Here is a 27,904-nt window from a genome sequence, read left to right as displayed (position 1 = left end):
TTTCCTCCCCCATCTGGTTACTACTATTTTGTTCTCTTTATCTGTGAATCTGTTTCTTTTTTGTTATATTCACTAGTTGGCAAACATTCTTGAAAGCACCGGTCTCTGAAACTCAAATTGTAAACTATAGCAATGAAGCAGGATGGCCAGCAGGTGGAGACAGAGAACACAAAATGATTCTGACTCGGGGCTTTTCACAAACTCTCTCAGGTTCAGGAACTGCAGCATTTGGATTTCAGACTGCTCTCATTAGAACAGTGGTGCTCAAACCTGGCTGCACATTGGAATTACCTGCGGAATTTAAAAATACAGATTCTGTGTTTAGTGGTCTAGGGGGTACTTTCGCCATTGGGAGGTTTACAAACTGAGCCAGTGATTCTAATTACAGCAAAGTTTGAGACCCACTGCTTTAGAACATGAACCAACTGGAGGCTTCAAGCTGTCATGCTCCAGAATCACCTGGAGAGGAGTTCCCATCATGGCTCAACAGTTAGCAAACCCGCCTAGCATCCATGAGGACGTGGGTTCGATCCCCGGACTTGCTCAGTGGATTAAGGATCTGGCATTGCCATGAGCTGTGGTGTTAGGTCGCAGACACAGCTTGGATCTTGTGTTGCTATAGCTCTGGTGTAGGCCGATGGCTACAGCTCCATTTCGACCCCTAGCTTAGGAACCTCCATATGCTGCAGGTGTGGCCCTAAAAAGACAAAAAAAAAAAAAAAAAAAAAAACACACAAACAAAAAAGAATCACCTGGAGAACTTGTGAAAAACAGACCCAGGCCATTCTAGTGTTCGTACTTTTTTTTTTTTTTTTCCCAGGCTAGGGGTCTAATCGGAGCTGTAGCCGCCGGCCTACACCACAGCCACAGCAACTCCGGACCCAAGCCTTGTGTGCAACCTACACCACAGCTCACGGCAACGCTGGATCCTTAACCCACTGAGCAAGGCCAGGGATCGAACCCGCAACCTCATGGTTACTAGTCAGATTCATTAACCACTGAGCCAAGCCACGAACTCCCCTGTTCATACTTTTGAGAACCAGATATACTGAAATGTTGGTATCAACTTGAGATAGTTACATATAATCAAGGACTAAATAATATATATCAGAGCATCAAATGTTTTAAAAAATTTTGTAGGAGACACATTTTAATTGAGAAAATACTAACCATGAACTTAATTCTTCCCCTGGAAATGGAGTAATCAGCTGGGCCACCCCTAGACTGTCTTGTGTAACATAAGAGCAGGTTCCTAACACTGGGCTGGGGAAACCCAGCCTACATGTGGCGTCAGGTTCCAGACCTTTGCAGTCATGTTTGGTCATTCCCTGGCAGAGCATCAAGAAAAAGCAAAGCTGCTCAGCCAACTGGACCCAGAGCCTTCATGAGGTCGGCTCCCCAGTGCTTTTCCATTTTCTTTCACCAACACATTTGCATTATTTCAATATCAGAGCCATCATAGATTCATTTTCTAAATAGCATTTATTGATGTTTCCATATTTCACAAATAATCTTCATTGTGGAACTTTAGAAAAAACCCAAAAAATAAGTATATGTAAGTAAAAATGACTTGAGATGATCACTGCTGTCATTTTGATGTGTTTCATGATAAATGATACATATGATACATGTCTGCACCATGCAGGTAGACTCACACACACTTCAGTTCTGTGTGTGTGCACGTGAATACCCTTCCAGATAATACTGTGGGAAATTACAAAATTGTGGTCACAACCCGCAGCCTTTTTTGTGACCTGCTGTTTTAGTTAAATCTATATCATGAGCACTAAATACCCTTCTGAAATATGACTTTAATGATCTGATAATAGTCTGTAGTATCGATATTCCATAATGTGTCCGGTTCTCCCTTGGACATGGTCCTCCGATCGTTTGTTGCTTTATATGCACTGTTTAATAGATGCTAGAATTCTATCAGGATGTGTGATATGAGGCAGAGATGCAACTCGGTGCCTTTCCAAGCAGTCATCCAGGCGTCTGCACCACAGATTGAGTAATCACGCCGTGCTTCCTCGGGTTTGATGTGCCTCCTTGCTCAGGTACTATGGTCTTATGTTCCTGCAGCACTGAGTAGGAGCTTCCTGTCTTTTCATCCCACTGCTCCTCCATCCTCGTGCTAGTCCCAAACTTCTTTAATTGTTGGGCTTTGTAGCAGGAAGTTCAGTAGCCAGATGACCAACCAGACAAGACAGGTTCTGCCCTTGCTTTCTTGACTAGACAGGGCTCACCTCCACATTTCACTTGGGATGCACTGATTCTCAGACGCAGCTAGTTGTTACTGCACAATTAGTATCGACATTTAAAACAAACACCTTCTATGTAAGAGGAAATGAAAATAAGCTATAAGAGGAAGAAAAGAGTTTTTTTCCATTTAATGAATGTCCATAAAGTATTTTTTCTTTATTAAAATGTTTTATTCAAGTGTAGTCAGTTTACAATGTTGTACCAAGTTCTATGGTACAGCAAAGTGACTCAGTTATGCATATATACATATTTCTATATTCTTTTTTTATATTCTTTTCCATCGTGGTCTGTCACAGGCAATTGGATATAGTTCCCTGTGCTGTACGGTAGGACCTTGTTGTTTATCTGTTCTAAATGTAACAGTTTGCATCTACTAACCCAAACTCCCCATCCATCCTTCTTGCTCTCCCCTCCCCCTTGGCAAACACAAGTCTGTTCTCTAGTCTGTGAATCTGTTTCTGTTTTGTAGATAGGTTTCTTTGTGCCATATTTTAAATTCCACACGTAAGTGATATCACATGGTATCCGTCTTTCTTTTTCTGACGCACTCTGTTTAGTATAATAATCTCTAGGTCCATCCATGTTGCTGCAAATGGCATTATTTTGTTCTTTTTATGGCTGAATGGTATTCCATTGTCTATATATTACATCTTCTTAATCCATTCTTCTGTAGATGGATATTTACGTGGTTTCCATGTCTTGACTATTGTGTGAATAGTACTGTAATGAGCATAGGGGTGCGTGTATCTTTTTGAATTATAGTTTTGTCCAGATATAAGGCCAGAAGTAGGATTGCTAGATCGTATGATAGTTCTGTATTTAGTCTTCTGAGAAACCTTCATACTATTTTCCATAGTGGTTGTACCAATTTACATTCCCACCAACAGTGCAGGAGCGTTCCCTTTTCTCCACACCCTCTCCAGCATTTATTTGTGGACTTACTAATGATGGCCATTCTGACTGGTGTGAGTTGTTACCTTATTGTAGTTTTGATTTTCATTTCTCTAATAATTAGTGATATTGGGCATTTTTTCATGCACCTATTGACCATCTGTATATCTTTGAAGAGATATCTATTCTCTTCTTTTTTTTTTTTTTTTTTTTTTTTTGGTTTTTAGGGCCGCATCTGTGGCATATGGAGGTTCCCAGGCTAGGGGTCTCTTTGGAGCTGCAGCTGCTGGCCTAGAGCCACAGCCACAGCAGTGCCAGATCCAAGCCACATCTGTGACCTACACCACAGCTCGAGGCAGTACCGGATCCTTAACCCACTGAGTGAGGCCAGGGATTGAACCCACAACCTCATGGTTCCTAGTCAGATTCATTTCCACTGCACCACGATGGAAGCTCCCTATTTCTCTTCATTTTTTGGTTGGATTGTTTGGGGATTTTTTGGTTGTTGAATTGCTGGAGTTTTTTTGTATGTTTTGGAGACTAAGCACTTGTCAGCTGCATCATTTGCAACTGTTTTCTCCCATTCCATAGGTTGTTTTTTGGTTTGGTTTCTATAAAGCCATAGAGCTTTCTCGGGCCTGGGCTCTGGCCATCCTCATTCTGTGGACTTCTTGCCGTGTCAGGAAGGCCTGGTCCTCCTTCTCTGTCTCTGGGTCACTCCCAGTGTGCTGACAGCTAAGATGAGGGGTGGGTCAGTGGTCTTTCTGAGAATGAGACTGTGAGCTGATGCTGGGACATGAGCTCTGCATTTCCAGGAGGCTGCCTGGTACCTGACTCAGGGGCTTTGATCACCCTCTACCCCCATGGCCCACAGTCAGCCGCTCTGGCCATCCGTCCCCGCTGACCTCCAGCCCTCGGCCCAGGCCCAGACCTCCAGCCCTCGGCCCAGGCCCTTACCTCTTCCTGAAACAGCAACAACAGTCTCCAGGAGGGCACTCCATCACTGGCAGGTTTGTGGGGCTTCTGGCTCAACCCATTCCTCCAACAACTGCCGGCCACCAAGCTGATTCTCTGGGCCCTTCATCAGCCCCCTCATATGGCTCCCAAGGGCCTTCATGGCTGCTCCCCCTCCTACATCATCACCAGCCCCCACTTGGGCTCCTGTGCCCCGGCCTTCGTTCTGCCTGCAGACTGCGCCTGACCAGCCCCTCTGCCCAGCGAAGGCCTCGGCAGACCCACGTGCCATGTCCTCTGGGCCCCTTTCCTGAGTACTGCGGAAGGGGGATGTTCGCGGTGTCAGCTCGCAGGGTGGGCACAGGACTGAATGCCGCAAGCGCCTAGCAGAGTGCCAAGCGCCGAGGAGACCCAACCCAAGGCCAGCTCTTCCCTTTCTTTTCATTGTGATCCTGCTATCGCTGACCTCACTGGACCACAGCCGCCCATTTACGTGCCGTCTTCCGGCTGGACTGGGAGCTCCTTGAGAGTTGGTGTCATGTCTCCCCCACCCTTCTTCCCCCCTCCCCCGCTGCCATCCTGGTGCCAGGCCACTCCTACAGTTAGCTGTCAGCCAGGGTCTGTGAATAAACTAGGGAGGTGTTAAGACCCCTATTTTACAGTCAGAAAACTGAGGCCTCCAGAGGGCAAGGTGACCTGCCCCAGATGGCACTGCCAGTCAGGGGCAGAGCGGGAACTGAGCTCACGTCTGGGAAGCTCGCTGGCCCACACTGTTCCTCCTGCACCGCTGTCCCCTGGAGTGTGCAAAGGTCAGGTATAGGAGAAATGAAAATACAAAGAGGAGTTACTCTCAAGTGTGTTACTTTTTGCTATATTTGGATCCAATTTTGCCAGCCGTGGTTTTCTTGATAACCCAGGCCCTGAGAGGAAGACTTCATACAGCTTTGCACTCAGGTGGGGTGAACTGTGACCCTGGAGCTGACGGCAGCCTGCAGGGCCACCCAGTTCACGCCAACCCCACCCTTTACTTCAAAGGGAACCAGGGGTTCTCTTGTGGCTCAGTGGATTAAGGACCTGGCATGGTCACTGCAGTGGCTTGGGTCACTGCTGTGGTGCAGGTTCGATTTCTGACTAGGTAACTTCTGTGTCCACAGGCACAGAACCTCGAACTTAAGAGGGAAGCGCGTCACCACAGTCACATGGCTGACAGCAGAGCCAGACTCCCTGCTCAGTGCTCCTCTTATTCAGGGAAGTAAAGCAGCATCAGTATAGGCCAAGCAGCAGAAAGGATCCTGGTTCTTTACAGGGCACGTGCTCCCTGGAAGCCTCCAGCACCTGCAGCCTCCAGCGAGTCCCCCCAGAGACAGCACAGCCTGTGCCAGGAGCAGAGGGCCAGGAAAGCTGAGCGGGCAGGGCCCCTGGCGCCCCACCCAGAGGGACATTTCAGTTTGTGCTCTCTGCTGACGGTTGATGTGCTGAGCTCTTTATAGCTTCTCAAGAACAGGGCAATTAACTTCTCGAGCCTGGAGTTTCATGGCCAAAGACAGGACACGGGACGTTCCACCCCACCAGGGCCTTTGCAAGTGGATTTGTATGATTTATCTCTGCATTGGGGCACTTTGCCTTTAGCTGCAGAAGGACTGTCCCACCTGGTCCCCCCTTACCTGCCAACACCTGCTAGTACCAGGCCCATGGCTAGAGAAATGAAACACACCAGGCTCAAGTTGGGAAATGCAGTTGGATGTATGGTCCAGGTGGGGGTGCTGAGCAGGGCTGCTGGTGCCCAGGATTATTCCTGGGACCCAGGAGGGTACAGCTGGGCAATTGGTAGGATTGTCTCCCTGGTCCCCGGCCCCATGTGGACCAGCAGGCCTTCACCCCTTCACCCCAGTATTCATCCCCCTTCCCACCAACACAGACAGACATCTCTTCTGTGCATCAGGCAGCTACAGGCTGAGGATACAAAGATGAGTGACCGAGCAGCCCTGGCCTGGAGGAGCTCTAGGCCGCGAGAGCAGGGTGCACAGTGTGACCCTCAGTGTGGGAAGGGAAGGCTGCCAGAAGAGAGACTTGCTCAGCGCTGAGCCGGGTCCACAGGGAAGGCAGTCAGGGAACGCTTCCCAGAGGAGGAGGAAAAGGTGGGAAAAGGCTCTTTTGTTTTTGTTTTTGTTATTTCCCCAATACAGTTTTTTTTTTTTTTTCCTACTGTACAGCATGGTGACCCAGTTACACATACATGTATACATTCCTTTTTCTTTGGGAAGGGGCACAGAGGTGTGGCGAGTGGGCACAGGGAGGAAAGTGCGTGTGGCTCAGCGTGGCTGGGTGTGCTAGTGAGCACCCTGAGTTGGGAGGGGAAAGGAGGCGAGACCAGGAGGCAGCCAGATGGAGGCGGGCATCCTGGGGTGTTCGGATTTCACAGCAAGGGAGCCAGAGAGCGGTTTCCAGATGAGTGCCGGTAACATGGTCAGATCTGCTTTAGAAAAGGCACTCAAGTGGCAGGTGGTGATTGGTGGGAAGGAGGCACCGCAATTCCCCCATCCCTCTCGGCTGTCAGGTAACCACCTGGGGAGCTTTCAAAAGGCTGATGCCTGGGTCACTCTCCACAGAGGCTACAGTAAGTGGTCTGGGCTGTGGCCTGGGCCCTGGGGTGGTGAAGCTCCTTCTCCCTATGACTGATGTGCAGCTGAGGGGTCCAAGTGAGGAGGCCTGGACCATGGCAGTTCAAGTGGGAAGCAGAAGGGCAGCTTCCGGAGAGGGAGGAAGGCGCATGTGCAGGAGGAGGAGCCACAGCCTGCGGTGGTTGGTCAGATGTGGCTCCCTAGAGAAAGGGGGAGAAAACAGGCTGGCAGCTCCTCAAAAGTTTAAATGTAGAGTCACTTATGACCCAGCAACTTAGCTACACACCCAAGAGAAATGAAGACATGCTCACGAGAACACTCGTATCCAGATGTTCATACAGCTCTGTTCAGGACAGCCCCAGAGTAGAGACAGCCCAAATGTCCCCCAGCTGATGAAGGGATAAATGAGATGTGGTAAATCACTAGGACAGAGTAATATTCCATTGAGACGGGAATGCTATGCGGACACATGCCACAACGTGACTGGGCCTTGACAACATCATGCTAAGTGAAAGAAGTCAGCAGCAAAGGAATCACACACACACTTACTGTTTGATTCCATTCATATGAAATGTCCAGGACAGGCAAGTCTGTAGAAATGGAAAGTCGGCTGATGGTTGCCTGGGACTGGGAGGGGAAAGTGAGACTGGGAGCTGATGGCTCGGGGGTGGGGGAAGGTTGGCGGGAGGGATGATGGAAAGAATTCTGAAACCAATGGCACTGATGAGAACACAACTGAGTACTAAACGCGATTGAAGTCTACACTTTAGGATGGATTATATGTGGATTATAATCTCAATAAAGCTGTTAGAGAGAGAAGGGGGAGGTGCGAAGAGTGCCAATTTTCCTCTGAGGAAGACAGGAGCCCGGAGAGGGTGTGAGCAGAGCAGTGCCATGGTCTCAGCCACACGTACAAGATGCTCTGTAGTTCTGGTTTCTCAGCCTCGATGCTGCTGACATTTAGGAAGCAATAATTCCTCATTACGGTGTCTGTCCTGTGCCCGTGGGATGTTTAGCAGTGTCCCCGATCCCTACTGGTGCCAGGAAGAACCCCCTCCACTCTTGTAAGACAACCAAAAACATCACCAGGAGTTCCTGTCATGGCTCAGTGGAAACAAATCCGACTAGTATGCATGAGGATTTGGGTTCGATCCCTGGCCTTACTCAGTGGGTCGGGGATTTCATGATGCCTCGAGCTGTGGTGTAGGTTGCAGATGCAGCTCTGATCCTGTGTTGCTGTAGCTGTGGTGTAGGCCGGCAGCTGTAGCTCTGATTCATCCCCTAGCCTGGGAACCTCCATATGCTGCAGGTACAGCCCTGGGAAAAAAAAAAAAACACATCTCCTGACACCGCCAGACATCCCCTGATGACCAAAAGCTTTCAGTTGAGAACCACGCGCTACTTGAGGTTGTGGGAAGAGCATGTACAGGGAGTTGGGGTGTTTATGAGACCTTTATGTGGAGAGGTCTCCTGAGCAGACAGGTGGGGCTGGAGCCCCCCAAAAAGTCTGGCAGCTGTGCTCACCTTGGACTTGGAGGCCATTGAAATGAGTGTCACAGAAAAAAAGGAGAGGAATACCCAAAGAGTTGGTTCCATTTAATTCTGCTTTTTGAGCAACTATTATGCTAAAGGTATCAGGACAGATACCAAGATGAGTACAATGAGCTTCTGACCCCACCTCACAAGCACTGAAACCTCTCATTCCAGGCAAGAGTGGAAGAGCTCTACAGAATGCTCTAGAAAAGGAAGGGTAATTCCATCTTGTCCAGGAGAGAAATGCCATCAATAATCAGTATATTTCTTGACTATTTCCTGTATTTTAGGCACTTTCACTCACATTGTCTCATTTATTTATTTTTTTTATTATTATTATTTGCCTTTTTTAGGGCCCCACCCATGGCATATGGAGGTTCCCAGTTTAGGGGTCTAATTGGAGCTACAGCTGCTGGCTACACCACAGTCACAGCAACACCGGATCCTTAACCTACTGAGCGAGACCAGGGATCAAACCCGCAACCTCATGCTTCCTAGTTGGATTCGTTTTCGCTGCGCTATGATGGGAACTCCCTCACATTGTCTCATTTAATCTTTAAAAAACAAAACTGTGAAGTAAATATCCCTCTCCCCCCACTTTTTTTTTACAGATTAGGAAACTGAGGCTCAAAAAGTCTAACATATCCATGGTCACTCTGTTGGGGACAAAACTGGAGTTAGAACACAGGCTGTTTAATGCCAGAGCCCAGTGCTGGCTTCCAGAAGCTAGAAGGAGGTGGGACTTGAGTTCAGCATTGCAGAATATGTTGGGTAGCATGGGGGTGAAGTGGGACAGTGAAACACAGCTGGCAAAGATGATGGCTTAGGGATGGCTTGGAAGGGGAAGGAGAGAAGGGGATTTGGGGACTGGAGGTTTTCTTGGGACACAGAACTTGTTTTAGTGACCAATGTTCCAGAGCAGAACACGGGAAATCTAAGGCACGGCCAGTTGAAAGGAAGGGGCTCTGATATTGTGGTGGGGAAATTTTCATTTTAGTCTGTTGGCACTGAGGAGACAATGAAAACTTTGACATAGGAAAAAAGGCCAGATCTGAGCCACATCTGCGACCTAGGCCACAGCTTGCAGCAATGCTGGATCCTTAACCCACTGAGTGAGGCCGGGGATCGAACCTGCATCCTCACAGATACTAGTTGGGTTTTTAGCCCGCTGAGTCACAACAGGAACTCCCTGGGGACCCTTTTGAAATTTTTTATTTTTCCTAAAAGTTTACATCACGTTACATTCACTGATATGGCATGACAATTATCAAGACTAAACCACATCCCAGAAGGCATCTGGGTGTAATCATAAGGTGCTCTTGGTGTATTTATAAAAATCTAGAAAGCAAACCTAGAAGATCTTTGTGGAAGTTAGATTTTTTTTTTTTTTTTTTTTTTTTTTGTCTTTTTGCCTTTTCTAGGGCAGTTTCCAAGGCGTATGGAGGTTCCCAGGCTAGGGGTCTAATCGGAGCTGTTGCTGCCAGCCTAACCACAGCCACAGCAACATGGGATCCAAGCCGTGTCTACAACCTACACCACAGCTCATGGCAACGCTGGATCCTTAACCCACTGAACAAGGCCAGGGATCGAACCTGCAACCTCATAGTTCCTAGTTGGATTTGTTAACCACTGCACCACGACAGGAACTCCTAGATTATTAATTTTATCTGAATTTTTATAATAAATCATGAGCTGGTTTTTGTGCAGTTTATATGGTTCTGCCAAGAACTGATTGCTGTTCTGTTTCCCAGGCAAACACTGCAGTGTGTGTGGGTCTTGGTGGGGTTGGGGGGTGGGCAGTATTTCTCAGCCTCCCTGACAGCTCAGGAGCCATATCTTCAGGAAGCCTTTCTTAACCAGTCCTACGCCCTACCCCTCAGGATCCATGCGGCACCTGTGCACAGGACAGCTCTATCCCTGCAGGTCTATCCCCCACCTCTCCCTGCATGCATACACTTAGACATGCAAGAACACCACCCTTTCCAATGAGACACATGAGTATTTTATTCACCTTTGTATCCCCAGTACCTAGCACAATGTCTGACACATGATAGGTGATTAATAAATAATTAAAACATACTTGTGGAGTTCCATTCATGGCTCAGTGGTAATGAACCTGACTAGTATCCATGAGGACTCAGGTTTTATCCCTGGCCCCGCTCAGTGAGTTAAGGATCCAGTGTTGCCATGAGCAGTAGTGTAGGTCCCAGACACAGCTCAGATCTGGCATTGCTGTGGCTGTGGTGTGGGCCAGCAGCTGCAGCTCTGATTTAGCCCCTAGTCTGGGAACTTCCACAGGCTGCAGGTGTGGCCCTAAAAAGAAAAGAAAAAAATACTTGGAAAACTATAGGACACTGATGAAAGAAACTGAAGATGACACAGGTGGAAAGATATACCATGCTCATGGATGGAAAGAATATTGTTAAAATGGCAATGCTGTCCAAGGCAATCTACAGATTCAGTGCAATCCCTATCAAAATGCCAATGCCATTTTTCACAGAACTGGAACAAATAATTCTGCAATTTGTATGGGACCACAAAAGGACCCTAAATAGCCAAATTAATCTTAGAAGTACAAAAACGGTTTCATGCACCCTGTTTCAAACTATGCTACAAAGCTACAGTAATTAAAACAGTGCAGTACTAGCACAAAAACAAACACATAGATCAATGGAACCAAATAGAGAGCCCAGAAATGAACTCACATTTATATGGGTAATTAATCTATGACAAAAGAGGCAAGAATATACAATGGGGAAAAGACAGCCTCTTAAATAAATGGTGTTGGGAAAACTGGATGAGCAAAAAAATTAAACTGGGCTACCTTCTCGCACCATACACAAAGATAAACTCAAAATTGATGAATGACTTAAATATAAGACCTGATACCATAAAATTCTAGAAGAAGGAGTTCCCGTCGTGGCACAGTGGTTAACGAATCCGACTAGGAACCATGAGGTTGTGGGTTCGGTCCCTGCCCTTGCTCAGTGGGTTAACGATCCGGCGTTGCCGTGAGCTGTGGTGTAGGTTGCAGACGTGGCTCAGATCCCGCGTTGCTGTGGCTCTGGCGTAGGCCTGTGGCTACAGCTCCGATCTGACCCCTAGCCTGGGAACCTCCATATGCCACGGGAGCAGCCCAAGAAATAGCAACAACAACAACAACAACAACAAAAGACAAAAGACAAAAAAAAAAAAATTCTAGAAGAAAACATAGGCAGTATTTTTTTTTATATGTCTCCTCAGGAAAGGAAGACAAAAGCAAAAATAAACAAATGGGACTATATCAAACTAAAAAGCTTTTACACAGCAAAGGAAGCTGTCAACAAAATGAAAAGGCCACCTCCTGAATGAGAGGGGATATTTGCAAATGATATATCTGACAAGGGATTAATATCCAAAATGTACAAAGAGCTCATACAATTCAACAGCATGAAAACAAAAAACACAATTTAAAGATGGGCAGAGGATCCGACTAGACATTTTTCCAAACAAGATATACAAGGCCTGTAATCGCATAAAAAGATGTTCAACATAACTAATCATCAGAGAAACGCATATCAAAACCACAGTGATACACAATCTCACATCTGTAAGAGTGGTTTTCATCAAAAAGACAAGTAACAAGAGTTAGCAAAGATGTGGAGAAAAGAGAATCGTCATTCACTGTTGGTGGGAGTGTAAACTGCACAGCCACTAAAACTGTATGGAGAGTCCTCAAAAAATTAAAAGAGCTGCCATACTATCCAGCAGTTCCATTCCTGGGTATGGATTTGAAGAAAATGAAAACAGTAGTTTCAAACGTATATACACCCCTATATTCATTGCAGCATTATTAACAATAGCCAAGACATGGAAGCACTTAAATGCCCATGGATAAACAAATGAATAAAGATACACACACACACACACACACACAGAGGAATATTACTCAGCCATAAAAAAGAATGAAATCTTGCCATTTGTGACAACTTAGATGGTCCTAGAGAGTATTATGCTCAGTAAAATAAGTTGGACAGAGAAAGACAAATACTGTATTATTTCACTTATGTGTGGAATCTAAAAAACAAAACAAATGAACAGATTTAACCAAACAGAAACAGAGTCATAGATACAAAGAAGAAACAGATAGTTGCCAGAGGAGAGGACGTGGGGGAGGAGAGAAGAAGGTGAAGGAGATTAAGAGGTACAAACTTTCAATTACAAAATAAATGAATCACAGGTAGGAAATGTAGCATGGAGAATATGGTCAATAATTATGTGATATCTTTGTATGGTGACAGATGACAACTAGACTTATCCTGGGGATCATTTTGAAATGTATGGAAATATTGAGTCACTGTCTTATATATCAAGAACTAACACAGTGTTGTAGGTCAATTATACTTCAACAAATTCGTAGAAAAGGAGTTCCCGTCGTGGGTCAGCAGTAACAAACCCAACTAGTATCCATGAGGATGGAGGTTCAATCCCTGACCTTGCTCAGTAGGTCAGGGATCCAGCGTTGCTGCGAGCTGTGGTTGTAGGTCGCAGATGCAGCTCGGATCTGGCATTGCTATGGCTGTGGCGTGGGCTGGCAGCTGCAGCTCCAATTAGACCCCTAGCCTGGGAACTTCCGTATGCTGTGAGTGTAGCCCTATTTTTAAAAAAGAAAAAGAGGAGTTCCCGTCGTGGCGCAGTGGTTAACGAATCCGACTAGGAACCATGAGGTTGCGGGTTCGGTCCCTGCCCTTGCTCAGTGGGTTAACGATCCGGCATTGCCGTGAGCTGTGGTGTAGGTTGCAGATGCGGCTCGGATCCTGCGTTGCTGTGGCTCTGGCGTAGGCTGGCGGCCACAGCTCCGATTAGACCCCTAGCCTGGGAACCTCCATATGCCGAGGGAGCGGCCCAAGAAATAGCAAAAAGACAAAAAGACCAAAAAAAGAAAAAAGAAAAAGAAAAAGAAAACTATGGAAAAGAAGATCAGATGGGTGGTTACCAAAGCAGAGGTGGAGGGAGAGGGAGACTTGGCCAAAGGCTGTCAAAAGGAACAAACTTCCAATTATAAATAAGTACTAGGAATATAAGATACAACATGATAAAAATAATGGACACTGTTGTATGTTGTAAATGAAAGTTAAGGAAGTAAATCCTAATAGTTCTCATCACAAGGTAAAAATGTTTGTTTCTGTTTCTTCAATGTTGTATCCATACGAGAGGATAATACTCACCAAACTTATTCAACTGAAATCGTTTCTCAGGGTATGTAAGGCAAATCATTGTTTCACACCTTAAACATGCACAGGGTTGGAGTTCCCATCATGGCGCCGTGGTTAACGAATCCGACTAGGAACCATGAGGTTGTGGGTTCAATCCCTGGCCTTGCTCAGTGGGTCGGGGATTTGGCGTTGCTGTGAGCTGTGGTGTAGGTCGCAGACGTGGCTCAGATCCCGCATTGCTGTGGCTGTGGTGTAGGCTGGTGGCTACAGCTCCGATTAGACCCCTAGCCTGGGAACCTCCATATGCCTCGGGAGCGGCCCTAGAAAAGGCAAAAAAAAACCCAAAACATGCACAGGGCTGTATCTATCAATTAGATCTCATAAAACTGGGGGGGGGGGGGGGTAAGCAGTAAATAAACAAAGCAGTAACTGAGTTATTTAGCCACTATCCCTTCTCATTAACTCAGCTTCTGTCATTTAATGTGCATGAGAGTTCTCAACAAGCCCCTGAGTCTTTTATTTCTTTCTGTGCCCAGTAAAGTACAAAGGACAGTGTCAGTATACATTACCCTGGGCAGTCTTTTGAAGTGGTGAGGAAACTGGAATAGGCATTAGGTGACATTAATTCCAGTCCCAGCTCTGCAGGTCCCTGAGGCTCTCTGGGCCTCTGTTTCCTTTTCTCTAAAGGAAGTGAATGATGCCTGGCCCAGCTGTTTCAGGAGGAGTGTGTGGGGCTGCAGAGAGAACCTGGGCTTTCCAGTATCAGAACCTACTGCCAACTGCGGCTCTTCCATACTCTTACTGTGTGATCAAGGAAAAAGTGCTTAGCTTCTCTGAGCCTCATTTTACTCATCTGTAAATTGAAAAAGAAATACATATATAATATGTAAATGTGCAGTGCTTGGCATCTACCAGATGTGCAACAAATGTGGGATCCCATCCCAGCTCAAAGTTTTGCTGTGGGGATTAAAAAGTAAGGCTTCTCTGTCCATCCCTATTCAAACAGTGAGTCCCCAACATTCCACCTAGTACATATCCCCCCCCCCTTCCCCTTATTGTTTATCACTGTCTCACATTTTTATTATTTCTCTGGCTTATTGTCTCATTGTCCCTTTTCTACACTTGAATGACTATACCATCAGGAAGGGGATTTGTGTCCGGATAGTTCACTCATACCTGAAGCCTAGAACAGTGCCTGGCTTGTGACTCTCTGTTGACTGCATGCACTGGCAGTGCTTTGCATGTGACACTGTTGTGTTATCAGGGTCCTTTTCTTCCACACCTCTGAAGCCAGAAGAGTGCACCTGCAGTAGGCATGCAGCTGTCAGAGCTGAGCCCCTGCAGGAAATGGTCCAAGCCGAGGCTGTGGTGGAGACAGGAGACAAGGGAAAGGCTTGTAATGAGAGGCATGAAGCAGCTACACAGTCAAGAGCTGCTGGGTGATAACGGGGGGGTCTTCTGGGCAGCCCTCAAGTAGAATAGCGTTCCTTTCTCACTCTCCACCTCACACTTCTAACCAGAAGGTTTCCTCATTTCCATGGTTTATTAGGGCGGCATCGGTTTCCACTGGCCAGTCTCCATGATCAGTGCACTCAGTATGGCAGTCTCTCCAGACCCTGATCTTGATGAAACGCTCACCCTTCAGTTTCATGTGCCCAACACTTGGGTAAGAGGCACTCTGGGCTCTGATCCCCATCCCAGGCTCCACAGGGGATAATGGAACAGAACATAGGCTTAAGGTCAGGTGACTCTGGGTTCAAATCCTAAATCCACGAATCTAAGCACTTATCTAACCACTTATCTAAGCACCAGCTTTCTCATTTGTAATGATAAGGATAGACATCTTTTTTCTTTTTTTTTCTTTTTTTTTTTTTTTTGCCTTTTCTAGGGCCGCTCCCATGGCATATGGAGGTTCCCAGGCTAGGGGTCCAATCGGAGCTGTAGCCACCGGCCTACACCAGAGCCACAGCAACGCCAGATCCGAGCTGCGTCTGCAACCTACACCACAGCTCACGGCAACGCCGGATCCTTAACCCACTGAGCGAGGCCAGGGATCGAACCCACAACCTCATGGTTCCTAGTCAGATTCGTTAACCACTGCGCCACCATGGGAACTCGGGATAGACATCGTCTTGCAAGGTTGTTGAGAGCTGCAATTCTCAAAGTGTGTTCTTTGGAACATCAATCCCAGGAGATGCATGAGGATGGGTTTCCTTGTTGAGTGAGCTTGGCAAATCTTGAATATCACACCCCCATCTTAGGGATTCTAGAATAACATTAGACTAAGCAAGCTCTGAGAAACCTGTTAAGAGACTCCATTTAACTTTGATGAACACAGCCTTTTCCAAGCAACAGAGTCCTCTTTGCAAAGAATGCAAAGTTGCTTCCTGCAGAGCCAGAGTTCTATGTAGTGGACTTTGGGGAAATCTGTTTGCTGGGATTTAGTGAGATGCTAAACCTGCAGGTCCCGGCAGGCACTTGGCGGGTACCCAGGAAGAGGGGGAGCCTGTTACACGTCTTCCCTAAAGTCAGGATGTTTAATCAAACCTCTCATAGCTGAGCCGAAGAAAAACAGTTAGGCTGTTGCAACAAGTAATTTTCCAGAAAACGGTTGTTGATCTCTACACAGAGAGGGAATCACTTAAGGTGGAGTTCATTACGTGGAAATAGGAGCACTTGCTGTTGGGGAAGGATTGGTCAGACCTGCACCAGCAGGAGATAGTGAAATTGGGTAACTGGCCCACAATGGCCAAGTCTGAACTCTTTCCAATAAAAAGCCCACCTTATATACACAAGCCCCAGTGTGTCCCATCGTGTGGGGTCAGGTCTGAGTACCTTCAGGTCCCACGCCTTTGGAAAAAATTAGCAATCTGTATCCCAAAAGCCTTAAAAATCTTCCCACCTAGGAATGCTTGCTTCTGGAATTACTGTAAGGAAACCATCCCAAATGTAAGCAAAACGAAATGCATAAAGCTATCCATCACCACATTTTAATGGACAAAACTGGAAATCACCCAGATGTCCAATAGTTGGGGAGTGGTTAAATCCGCTATGGGGCTTCTCTGTGTTAAAGACCTTATGGCCATTTAAAATGTGTATGAAGAGGAGTTCCCATCACAGTGCAGACTAGGAACCATGAAGTTGCAGTTTCGATCCCTGGCCTCACTCAGTGGGTTAAGGATCCGGCGTTGCCGTGAGCTGTAGTGTAGGTCGAGGACTCAGCTCGGATCTGACGTTGCTGCGGCTGTGGTGGAGGCCAGCAGCTGTAGCTCCGATTAGACCCCTAGCCTGGGAACCTCCATGTGCCACAGGTGCAGCCCTAAAAAGCAAAAATAAATAAATAAATAAATAAATAAGTAAGTAAAATGTATATGAAGAGTTTTGAATGGTGTGCAGACACACTTAGGTTATAATGTTAAGGAAATAAAATGGGCACAAAAATATAATATATACATTATAATAACAGCTATGTTTGGGCACTGAGGAAGAAAACCTTTCCAACATATCGAGTGGTTATTTCGAAGCAGAGATACCAGTGATTTTTCATTCTGTTCCATGTGTTTTTAAAAAAATCTTCTTTTATTCTACATGTTTTTGCATAGTTCCATGCTTTATACAGTAGTTATCAGGAAAAGGTAAACACTTATTTGAAAAGAAAAAAAAAAGACCAAAAGCTGATTTAACCAGTAAATCTAAATGGTATTATAAGCACTATTGTTATGTCAGAGGAACCTCACCTGTCTGAATGGTGCCAGTTTGGGCTGGGGAGTGCCACCGACCAAACCCCCCGGAGAACCTGCCCTGTGCTGTATCTGTGTAGAACACACACACTTTTACTTAAGAATTTTATTGAAACCCACTCGGGTTTTGTGTTTGTTTGTTTTTGTTTTTTGGCCACGTCTGCAGCATGCAGAAATTCCCAAGGCCAGGGGTCAATCCCAAGCCACAGCAGCGACAATGCCAAATCCTTAATCATTGGGACACCAGGGAACTTCTCCACTCAGTTTTTTAACTTAAATACATGTATTTTAGAATAAAATTTTAACTCTCTACATGGAAAAATAATATCACTTTCCATTCATGGAAAGTAACTGCAAAAATAAATGCAATAGAGCAAAAAACCAAATGCAATAGAGTAAAACAATATTATCACATTCTAGACCAGTAAAGATTCTGAGCTTGAGCCCTTATTTCTCTCTGTTTGATAAAGAGTAAGGGCAGAGGGGAAAGTGTTATCAGGGAGAAAGGGACAGGTTAGCAAAGGTTTAAGAGTTATTAAAATGTCCTAGCCCAACAACAGACGCCTTAAAGGAATCCGAAAAATTGAAAGATCATTGAACTGATCTTCTCTCTGGAGATTTTGATTTGTTTGTAATGATTTGCCCAGGCAGCCCTCAAACTGCCCACTAGACCACATCCTGGGGGAGGGTGCTGGACAGTATTCCTAGCCCCAGTGGGTCTCCCTCACTCTGTGGCTACTTGTCCAGCTGATTTTAAGGTCAAGGACAGGTGTTTCCACCACCACTGCCTTTCCATTCCTCTTGCAATTCCAAAGTCCCACCCTTGTTCAAGCCCTCGGTGTTTCCATGCAGGACTCCAACACCTTCATCGTTTATTTGCAAAGTATGTTTGGAGGCTTGTAAAACCATAAACTTGCTGATGCGGTGCCAGTTCTGACCTGAAACAGGCCAGACAAGTTTAAAAGGGAGAAAAGATGCCACCAGGGCTGGGAAATGGCGGAGGCCAGATAAAAGCTTAGGACACTTAAATTCGCTCATTATACAGATGAGGACACCAAGGCCTGAGAGAAGGGTGAGACAGAGGGTCAGTGACAGAGCTGGGTTAGAATCCAGGTCCCCGAATCCCAGTCCAGTGTCATCTCCCCACTGCCCTCCATCTAAAGTTTGCTCAAAACCTAAGTCACTGTTTGCTTTTAGCACGAGAGGTTTGCTTACTTTGGAATCCCTTTCTAGGACCAGAAACTAAAATCGTGGATCAATAAAGAAAAGAAGCGTCCACCTGCAAGTGTTTCTTCTGGGTTCCTTGAAATGTCAGTGACCTCACGTCTTGCTCTCCTGATTGACCCCCCCGCCGTGGGCTTGCTTGGCTCAAGGAGGAATCACGGATCTGTGAACTTCGGCAGAAGGTAGGGACCTCCTCTCACTCATTCAACCAACATCTAGAGAGACTCTCCATCTGTTGGTGTCCTGGTCCAGCTGCCTCCTTCACAGAGGAGACCGACTACAGGGAGGAAGTGAGGCACGCATAGAGTCGCCCAGCTAGTAAGCAGCAGGAGCACAAGTCTTCTGGACTCGAGGCCAGTGCTCACCTTTTTTTTTTCCCCTTTTTTGGCCTCCCCATGGCATATGGAGTTCCAAGACCAGGGCTCGGATCTGAGCCACAGTTGCAACCTAAGGTGCTGCTGGGGCAGTGCTGGATCCTTTAACCCACAGTGCCAGACTGGGGATTGAACCTACATCCTGGCACTGCAGCGACACTGCAATCCCATTTCGCCACAGCAGGAACCTCTCACTTAAAAAAAAAAAAAAAAAAAAAACTTTACAAAATAAAATTTGCTTTTAAACTTGGACAAGCACAACTCTGGCATCAAGAGCATCGATGTGACCCTAAATAAAATGTATTTATGTAATCCACTCATTCAGCAAATACAGATTGAGTGGCATGTGCCAATATGTGCTGCCCGGGATGCAGAGGATGATGGCCTGGAGCCCTCCAGGTGTGAGGTGAATCTAAAGTGGGAGCCACCAGCCTGGTGTGGGTTTTTCTGGAGCCTTGTTCAGCTACACGGGGTCAGATGCTAAGGGAGCAGGGAGCCAGATCTAAGCAGGGTTGTGGTTTCGCCAAAGGAGCGTGATGAAGGAAGGGAGAGAGAGAGTCGAGGGTATGTAAAGAAGTGATTAAGATGAAAAATCATGGGATTTAAAGGTGAATTTCATTTTCAAAACTTTTTTTTTTTTTTTAAACTTCACCAAATGCATTTGGAAACCCAGTGGTGATGCCCATTCAGGTGATAGTCATCTTTGTCGGGAAGCTGTCTTGAGGGTGTTTGCCTGGGCGGATTCGACTTGGAGACGGTGGAGGCCCTACTTGATTTAAATTGTTGTTTGAGCCACTGCTCGACCTGAGAGCCTCAGGATGTTCCTTCCGGAGGAGGAAGGAACATTTTGAGACAAATCTAGGGGTCAGTCCAAAGCTCAGGAGCTGCAGCTCAACTTAGAAAGCCCTTTTAGAGCGTTACTTGCATAAGTCAATAGTCGGCTTCCTATTTCAAAGAAGACTCTGTTTGTTCTCAAGGCTCCCTCGTGTCCTGGGCACCCAGTGGGGTGCTAGAAAACACAACCACTCCTCTCCTGACGTTATTTTGAAAGAGCCAGGCCAGCTTGGACCCTTTAACCAATAGTAAATGAAATACAAGCCAGCCCACTGCCCCCTCTCGGTTTTGGATTCTGTCCATCCTCTGCCTCATCATCACTTGCTCAGGATCCGGCCTCCTTTCCACTCATCGTGGTGCCCATGTGGCCGATCCGCATTACCCGGATTTCAGTGATGTCAGCAGGGGTAATGATTAAGTGGAAACACCCTACCCCATTCAAACGTCTCCCTTTTCCCTGGCGAGCCCCATGGCGAGCCAGAGAGCCACGTGCCTCCCAGAACTTGCGGCTAGGGTGCAAGCGAGGTAAGATGAGCACACGAAAATGCTTTTGACTTGAATCAGGTTCACCCCACCCCCCCCACCCCCACCTTCCAGCAGCTCCCAGTGCCGGCCTCCTCCCCACTCGGATGCCACAGTCTTTGGAAAAAAACTCAGAACAGATATTTCACTACCAAGTGGCAGCAAACAATACCCGAAGGTCTAAGCACCACAGGAGCACGTGCACATGCGTAAGTGTTCCAAGATGCACGCTTGCCATGTGTTCTCTTCACGGGAGTTACAACCCAAAGAGGAACATTTTAATAATGCAGAATTCTAGAATCCTAACTGACGTAGGATCTGGAGGAGGCAATCCAGAACACCGTGACCTACTTTAAGATTCCAGTTCCTGGGTTGCCTTTGACAAGAGGACATCCAAACAGTGAAGAATGGTTGCCAGTTGTTGTTTCAAAAAAAGAACAACCAAAGGAAATGCAGCCCCGCCAACACACACACTCTTGCCCTCACATTCCCGATCCCTAGAAGAGATTTAAAAAAGAAAAGCCCAAGAAATTCCAGGCATGAACACCTCCCCAGATAAGACAGAAATGGAAGAAAACCAAACTTTTAAAAGTAAGCATTTTGATCTTCATGCAAACATGGAGTTAATCTTGGGACAGCTAAGCACAATTACACAGATGAATTCATTGTGTGAAATGGTCATTGAGCGTAGAGAATGTTAGTGCCAGTTCAGAGTCCAAGCTCTGTAGGGGTCATACCTGAATCTGCTGAGCTGAGCACATGGAAACCTCGGTGTGCATTCAGGCTTGACCACTCTTTTTAATTTATTTCAGAGTTGCTCACCGGGGTGGCTTCAGGAAATGCAAATCAAATGTCCACAGTGGTGTTTGAAGACGGCAGGGTTCTGATGCGTATTAAACTGAAAATATAAATAAAAATCTCTGGGCCTATATTTACATGCATAAAGTTGTTCTTAAGATATAATTCTTTACTCTTCCATTGGCTTTTGTTCAGTTTTGTGCATAGAGAGAGGACACGGACACTAGACTGGGCATGACGGCAGCTGGGTTCTAGTTCCAGCCCAAACTGGCCAGGAGTCCTGGGGTACCTCCTTCCTGACTCTGGGCCTTCACACCTGCAAGCTGAGGAGTTTGAACCACATGGTCTGACTCTGTAGTTCTGAGGCCACGTTTCAGTGGAAACACCATTTCACCTCAAGTATTTTATTTTAAGCAAATGGGAACTGCTTTTACAATATAAAATGCATATGACTGCACAGCTTGATGGGCCTACCAAACCCACAGACTTAGGGCCAGAATTGTAAAGCACTGAAGTTCCCTTCTCCAACCAAGAGAAAATTCTAAACTCATCAATATCCTTGGCCATAGTGAATGTGTGAAACTCAGCACCACAAAGAAACTGCCTTATTGAGAGGATTCTCTCCCTGTTTATAACCATAAACTATTTGCCTGAAAGAGTCCTTAGCAAAGCATGTAGGCCCAGAGAGGTTAAGAAACTTTCTCAAGATTCTCAGGCAGCCAGAGGGAATCAGAACCAAAATGTAGGTCTCCTCACTCCTAGCCTGGTCAGGACTCCTGCATGTGGCCCACAGTTTTGTTGTTTTTTGGGTTTGTTTGTTTGTTTGTTTTTTGTTTTTGTATTTTCCAGGGCCACACTTGCGACATATGGAGGTTCCCAGTCTAGGGGTCGAATCCGAGCTATAGCCGCCGGCCTACACCAGAGCCATAGCAACGCCAGATCCGAGCTGTGTCTGCGACCTACATCACAGCTCACGGCAACGTCGGATCCTTAACCCACTGAGCAAGGCCAGGGATCGAACCTGCAACCTCATGGTTCCTAGTCGGATTCGTTAACCACTTGAGCCACGATGGAAACTCCGTGCCCCACAGTTAGATGGTTTGACTTTCAGAATTTTCCTTAACCGTATTCACCTAAACCCTTCACAGGAGATGGAAATGTTACATTTTATTTTTTTAATAGATCTTGTAATTTGCTAGAGAAATGATTATTGATGAAAAACTCATAGTTGCCTAGTCTGTAGGCCAGTCTCACAACAGAAATGGTGACGGTCTTCGTTCTAGGTTGTTGCCGCTGCCTCATCAGAAGCAGAGGAAGCAGAAGACAAGCAAAGGAAAGGGGGTCCCCGAGCCCCTTAGGCCTGAGAGGAGCAGCCTCCACTGGAGACGTGTGTGCTGACCTCCGAAGCTGGACTCAGAACAGGTCCTGGCGTGCTCCTGGCGCTTGGGCATGTGGGAAACAAGATGGAAAAAGGAAACCAACCCAGGTATGTCCCACAATGCCCACTGATCCTGCATCTTTGGGAAAGGGACACTCATTTCTGACGTTCTCAAATGCTTGAGCTGCCAGCACACTTGTCTCCCAAATCAGAGCTTATGCACAAGGCACCACACCTCAGATGCACTCGAATTCAGTGACCGTGTGTGCTCACGTGTCCGCTGGGGAGGGATGGCAGGGCCCAGAGGCCAGGAGAGGAAGTGCCAGCTGAAGCCCACGGAAGTTACACTGGGTCTGAGCGGAGCTAGCTCGGCCTGGTGGAAATGGCGCAGAAGCAGGGGGGGCCCAGTTTCAGTGCTGTTGAGCCATATGACCTGGGCAGAACTTACCCTCTCTGTTTCCTCATCTGTGAGGTGGGGAGAGGCATACCCCCCACCTGAGGGTATTGTTAGGGGAACTGAAGCAGAAACCCCCCTACCTTAGCGGGATCTCTATTGAGAGATGCTACCACTTCCTGAGCACCCTCTAGCTGCCAGGCACCCATTAGCTCATCTTATCTTCACAGCTGAAAGTGTTTTCACCCACGTTAGACAGTGAAAGATGCGGGACCCAAGGTAGGATGTCGCCTTGACTCCCAACCCTCCCCCACCAAATCACAAATCAATGTCACCGTCATTTGTGAACAGTGACGTGGCACGTGGTCCACTTGTGTATCCTTTGGCATCTGTGAGACGAACGTCCATTTTCCTCTTTTCCTTCCCCGTTCCCACACTACCCCTGGCGTCCTCTCCCATAGCTGACACCTATCCCTAACTCCTCCTCAGTAGGAAAAGCAGCTTCCAATGTCAGAAAGAGGATGGGCCACAGCGGACTTGGTGAGACACCCTGTCTTCCAGCCCACGTGTCCCCCTCTCCCCTTCGCATACACACGGTCACCCACATAGCCAGTCCTGTCCTTACACTGGGAACTGCTGGCCATCAGCAAGGTTCAGGTGCAGAAGGAAGCACCTGTCAGGGGTCAGCCTGGCTCTGCCACTCGCCATGTGACCTAAGCCATTCTCTCTCCAAGCCTCAGGCTCCCTGTTGGTAAAAGGACAGATCTGGCTGAGGTGCCTCTCCAGGGCCGCTTCAGCTTGGCCAGCGTATGATGAGAGTTATCGTCCACCAGAACATGCTGCTTTTTCCAGCTCCCAAACATAACAAGGATTCTTCCATTCATTCTGGGTAGTTTGGACTTTTTAAAAAAATATCTTACTTTACCAGGTTTTTGAGGTCCACTGCCACTCAAAGGCCAAAATCATCCCAGTGTCAGCAGCTAAAAGCAAATCAGTTCAGAAAGCATCTGTGTGTCTCATCTGAACACAATTTCTGCTTTGAACCTCATGCCAAGTCTGGGGCTTATCAGCCAGACTGTGTGAATTACCATATGAAGAATGTTCTTGGATCATATTTAAAAGAATCCTCTTTTCAGTTTAGAAAATAAAAACACCCCAGTCCTCCAGAAAATACATACAAATTTTTGTCTAAATGTCCAGAGCCATGGCCATCTTCTGAGATATAATTATCTCCCCCTGGAATAAAGGAATCTTGTAGCTACGAGGGAAGCTGAGAAGCCAGAACACTCTGCTCAAGACTACAGTGAGGCCACCACAGACGGTTGCCCAAGTCGTTCACTGCACAAGCATGCTCCACGAATGAGCGGGGAGGTTGGAGGCTGCCTGCCCTCCACTAGCCATGCCGAGTGTCCAGCGTGAGATGACATCAGTTCACAGGGAGGTGCACCTTTTGGGAACTGACAAAGGCACTGTTGATGCTAGCAGGCAGCCCTCAGCCTGGAGAAATAGGTCTGCTTACATCGTCTCCCAGAGGCTCATGGCAAGAGGACATAGCAGAAAAGCAGAAATGAAGGCGAGCTCATGGGGTGGGTGTGAGAAGCAGCTCCATCTGGAGACCCTCTTAGTTTCTGCAGGGGTTTGTACCCCGAGTCCATCAGTCGGCTTCCAAAGGCACACTGGGAAAACCCAGGGACTGCTCCCCACCTTCCCTCCCCTCCCCTTCCTCCACCACCCCTCATTTGGGGCTCAGCTCAGCCTTCCCCGGCCTCCCGGCTAATGCCGGAGTCCTGTTAGATGTTCTCAGAACACTGTTTTTCCTTTATCAGGTTCACATTGCACTTTGCAGTGAGATGTTTGCAGGTAAGTTGCTTCATCTCTGTCTCCCTGACTCCACTGTCTGCTGTGTGAGGCAGGATGCACTGGGCTTTGCTCTCGGATCCCCTTCACAGCATGTGAGGTACAAAGCAGGGGCTGGGGGCGGATGGAAATGGTGTGAATGAAAGGGCCTGTGTCTTGCACTTCTGCAGCTCTTCCTACCAGGCTAGAGGGCAGTTTGGACACAGAAACAGGCAGTCTTCATGACCTAAGCCTTGTGCTCAGGCCCACAGGATAGAGATTAGAAAAGACCCCAACCCTGGCCTGGCATCCAGAAAACACAGGAAGACAAATACAAATGCAGCTTCCCAAGCTCAGGCCACGCGATCCGGCCATGCAGGATTTGTATGTGTAACAAGGTGCCCCGGGTGAGGTCAGGGTTGAGAACCCACAGCTGTGGTTGCAGTGGGTATAAGGAACCTTCGATACCAAAGAGGAGGAGCCGAGGGCCAGCCTGAAGGCTCCTGGAAGGCTTTCTGGTGGAAAGATGCCTCAGCTGTGTCTTGACCAAAGTGAAAGGAGAGAAGGGCATTCCAGATCGAAGGAACAGCATGAACAAAACAGAGACAGGCCCCTGCATGGCCACGCTGGTGGGCCAGGGCGGTGGGATTGAACCACGATGACAGGAACCAGGCTTCTGGTGAAAAATCAAGCACAAGTCACCCACTATTCAGCTGAGCTCCCAGAACCTTCTAGGGAGGTAGCCCACGTCTTAGCAACCCAAGAAAAATTCTTCTGCGCCCCCTTTGAATGTATGGCTTCGTTCCTATTTTGATTCCATTTACCTTCTCTTTATCTTCTTTCTCTAATGAGACGGTGGCCTCATGGAATAGCTTTCCTGGCCCAGAGCCATCAGGGCAGTATTGCCAGGGCCTTCCTTGATAAATAGGTTGGACTTAAGAATCCCAAGTTGTGGGGATTTTGAACATTTATTATGTAATGATTAGTGAATTTTTGTTAATTTTGTTGGGGTACAATAATGGCATTATGGTTTTGTAAAAGAACACTTTCGGGGGGGGGCTTTTTTAGGGCCACACCCACAGTTTATAGAGGTTCCCAGGCTAGGGGGTTGAATCAGAGCTGCACCTGCCAGCCTACACCACAGCCACAGCAACGCCGGATCCTTAACCCACTGAGCAAGGCCAGGGATGGAACCCGCAACCTCATGGTTCCTAGTCAAATGCGTTTCCACTGCACCACCTCGGGAACTCCAGGAACACCTTTTATTGAGATGCACACAGATGAAGGTGTGAGATGCCATGACACCTTGACATCTGTAATTTTCTTTAAGATTGTTCAGCAAGTATATAAATATGGCAAAAAAAAAAAAAAATCCCAAACTATCCTGGCTAGAAATCAGAGAAGGCTGAAGCTGGCAAAATGGCAGCACCCGCAGCCAACATCTAAGGCCATGTGTATCCAGTGTGGCAGGAAAGGGTCATTTTACTTGATCTAGTAACGATGTCTGGAGTGCGAGGGTCAGGCCCCGGGGACCTGCCACATCCGTTTTCACCTGTCTTCTCTGGGCGCAGAGTGGGGAGCAGGGGCTGAGGTGTGAATGACAGAGGGATGCACGCGGGATGGGCGGGCAGACCCTCAAAGACCTGCCTGCCCTGCAGTGGCCGCAGTCCACATGCTGGGGCTTCAGGCTATAGGAATTCTCTCTCCTAAACCCCTGCCCCAGGCTCCCGTCCATCCTTCCACATCTTTCCATGGCCTCCTCTCTCCTTACTCGTCCCCTCCTCTCCTCCCCTCCCACACGGTTTGGTCAACGGGCCTCAGCTGGGTTGGCCAGCCAACGCTCCCTCTTAACTGGACTTTTCTACTGAGCTGGCTGTGGCCTGGGCAGGTTTTCTAAGTCCAGCGATGGTGCTATGGACAGGAAGAGAGCCTTCTTGGCACATTTTCCCTCCCTCTGGATCAAGTGGCCTCTAGCAACTGGTGCGGATCTGAAGTTCTCAGCCTGTGCACCAAGCTGCAGAGCAGGCGTCTTCTGAGAAATGCCCATGCCACAGTTCAGTGCCACCCCGCCGGAACCTGAACTATCTTGTCTGCTGTCCAGTTACAAATTAATCTCTCGTCATCAGTGATTAACTTATTCGAGCCACAGGAGCTGCTGAACCAAAACAGCCCCTTGGGGTGAAAGAGTGTCCAGCGTCGTGCGGTGTGTGGATCTGCCTGTGACCCTCCTCACGCCGGCCCTTGTGCTGTGTCAGCAGGGGAGCAGGGAGGCCCGGACAGGGTCTCGCTCTGGGCACGTCTGCTCTGGAATGCTCACGGGGCTTCTCAAAGTGGAGGTCCACAGGGCCAAGGGCTAGGGTTTGTTTTTTCAGTGTGTTTGTCTGCCAGGAAGGTTTTAAAATGGGACTGGGGTGGGCACATCCTCTGGGGACAAATGCCACCAGAATTCAGCAGCCTGGGACTGAGATGGAAGAACAGGAGGCCAAACTGTGGAACTTGCTGGATATTCAGGGGACTCATGGATCACCTCACAGTGGGAAGAGGGCTTGGAGAGCATTGGTTTGAACCTCCTAATCCTACAGACACCAAGAAAGAGGGCTTGCCTCAGGGTCACGGTCACACAGTAGAGCCAACAGGAGAGAAAGAACACATGTTGAAAGTTCTCTGATGGCCTAGAGAGTTAAGGCTCCTGAGTTTTCACCCCTGGCTCTGGTCACTGCTGTGTGGCTCAGGTTCATTCCATGGCCTGGGAACTTCTACATGCTGCCAATGTGGCAGGAAAAAAAAGAAAAAGCAAGAGAGGACTTTAGATAAGTAATGCAACTCTTTATTTTTAAAAAAGAAGAAATAGGGGAAGTTCCCATTGTGGCTCAGCAGTTAACGAACCCAACTAGCACCATGAGGACACAGGTTCAATCCCTGGTCTCACTCAGTGGGCTAAAAGGATCCAGCATTGCCGTGAGCTGTGGTGTAGGTGGCAGATGCAGCTCGGATCCCATGTTGCTGTGGCTGTGACGTAGGCTGGCAGCTACAGCTCCAGTTGGACCCCTAGCCTGGGAACCTTCATATGCCGCAGGTGTAGCCCTAAAAAGACCCCCCAAAAAAGAAGAAGAAATGCATGTCAAGTGGTATTTATATGTCAGATAAAGGCTCATTTCACCACCGTGAAGATAAGCAACAGACAACTCTCTCTGGAAAAAGACCAGGGACTCCGTCCATACTCTGCCACATTTGAAGATCTCCAAAGTAAAGTTTTCCTGATTTTTCTGAATAATCCTGAAAGATCTGGTCTCACTTCTTAGTTCCAGAGCTTTCCAGAGCACCTTTAAAATGATGCCTTCATTCATC

At 47.4% G+C, this 27,904-nt stretch overlaps 1 long non-coding RNA gene across 3 annotated transcripts in view; it reads left to right on the top strand.

Annotated features, from left to right (window-relative positions):
* LOC102163283 (uncharacterized) overlaps positions 1-27,904 on the top strand; it is a 38,112-nt gene that overhangs the window by 6,403 nt on the left and 3,805 nt on the right. Inside the window, exons 4-6 of one of the 3 annotated variants that reach the window (XR_014821379.1) lie at positions 18,430-18,602; positions 22,232-22,434; positions 23,649-25,566. This is a non-coding gene — a long non-coding RNA (uncharacterized LOC102163283). Of the gene's footprint in view, positions 1-18,429; positions 18,603-22,231; positions 22,435-23,648; positions 27,405-27,904 lie in introns of those variants that run through there. The other 2 variants (XR_014821378.1, XR_014821377.1) reach the window with 2 other exon arrangements.

Source organism: Sus scrofa, chromosome 12 (genome assembly GCF_054392235.1).
Source record: "Sus scrofa isolate SSC_HxYL_T2T_F1_AM1 chromosome 12, Sscrofa_HxYL_maternal_Yorkshire_Landrace_v2.0, whole genome shotgun sequence".
NCBI lineage: Eukaryota > Metazoa > Chordata > Mammalia > Artiodactyla > Suidae > Sus > Sus scrofa.
The sequence above is the reverse complement of the archived record's forward strand: the minus strand, read 5'-3'. Positions and strand labels throughout refer to the sequence as shown.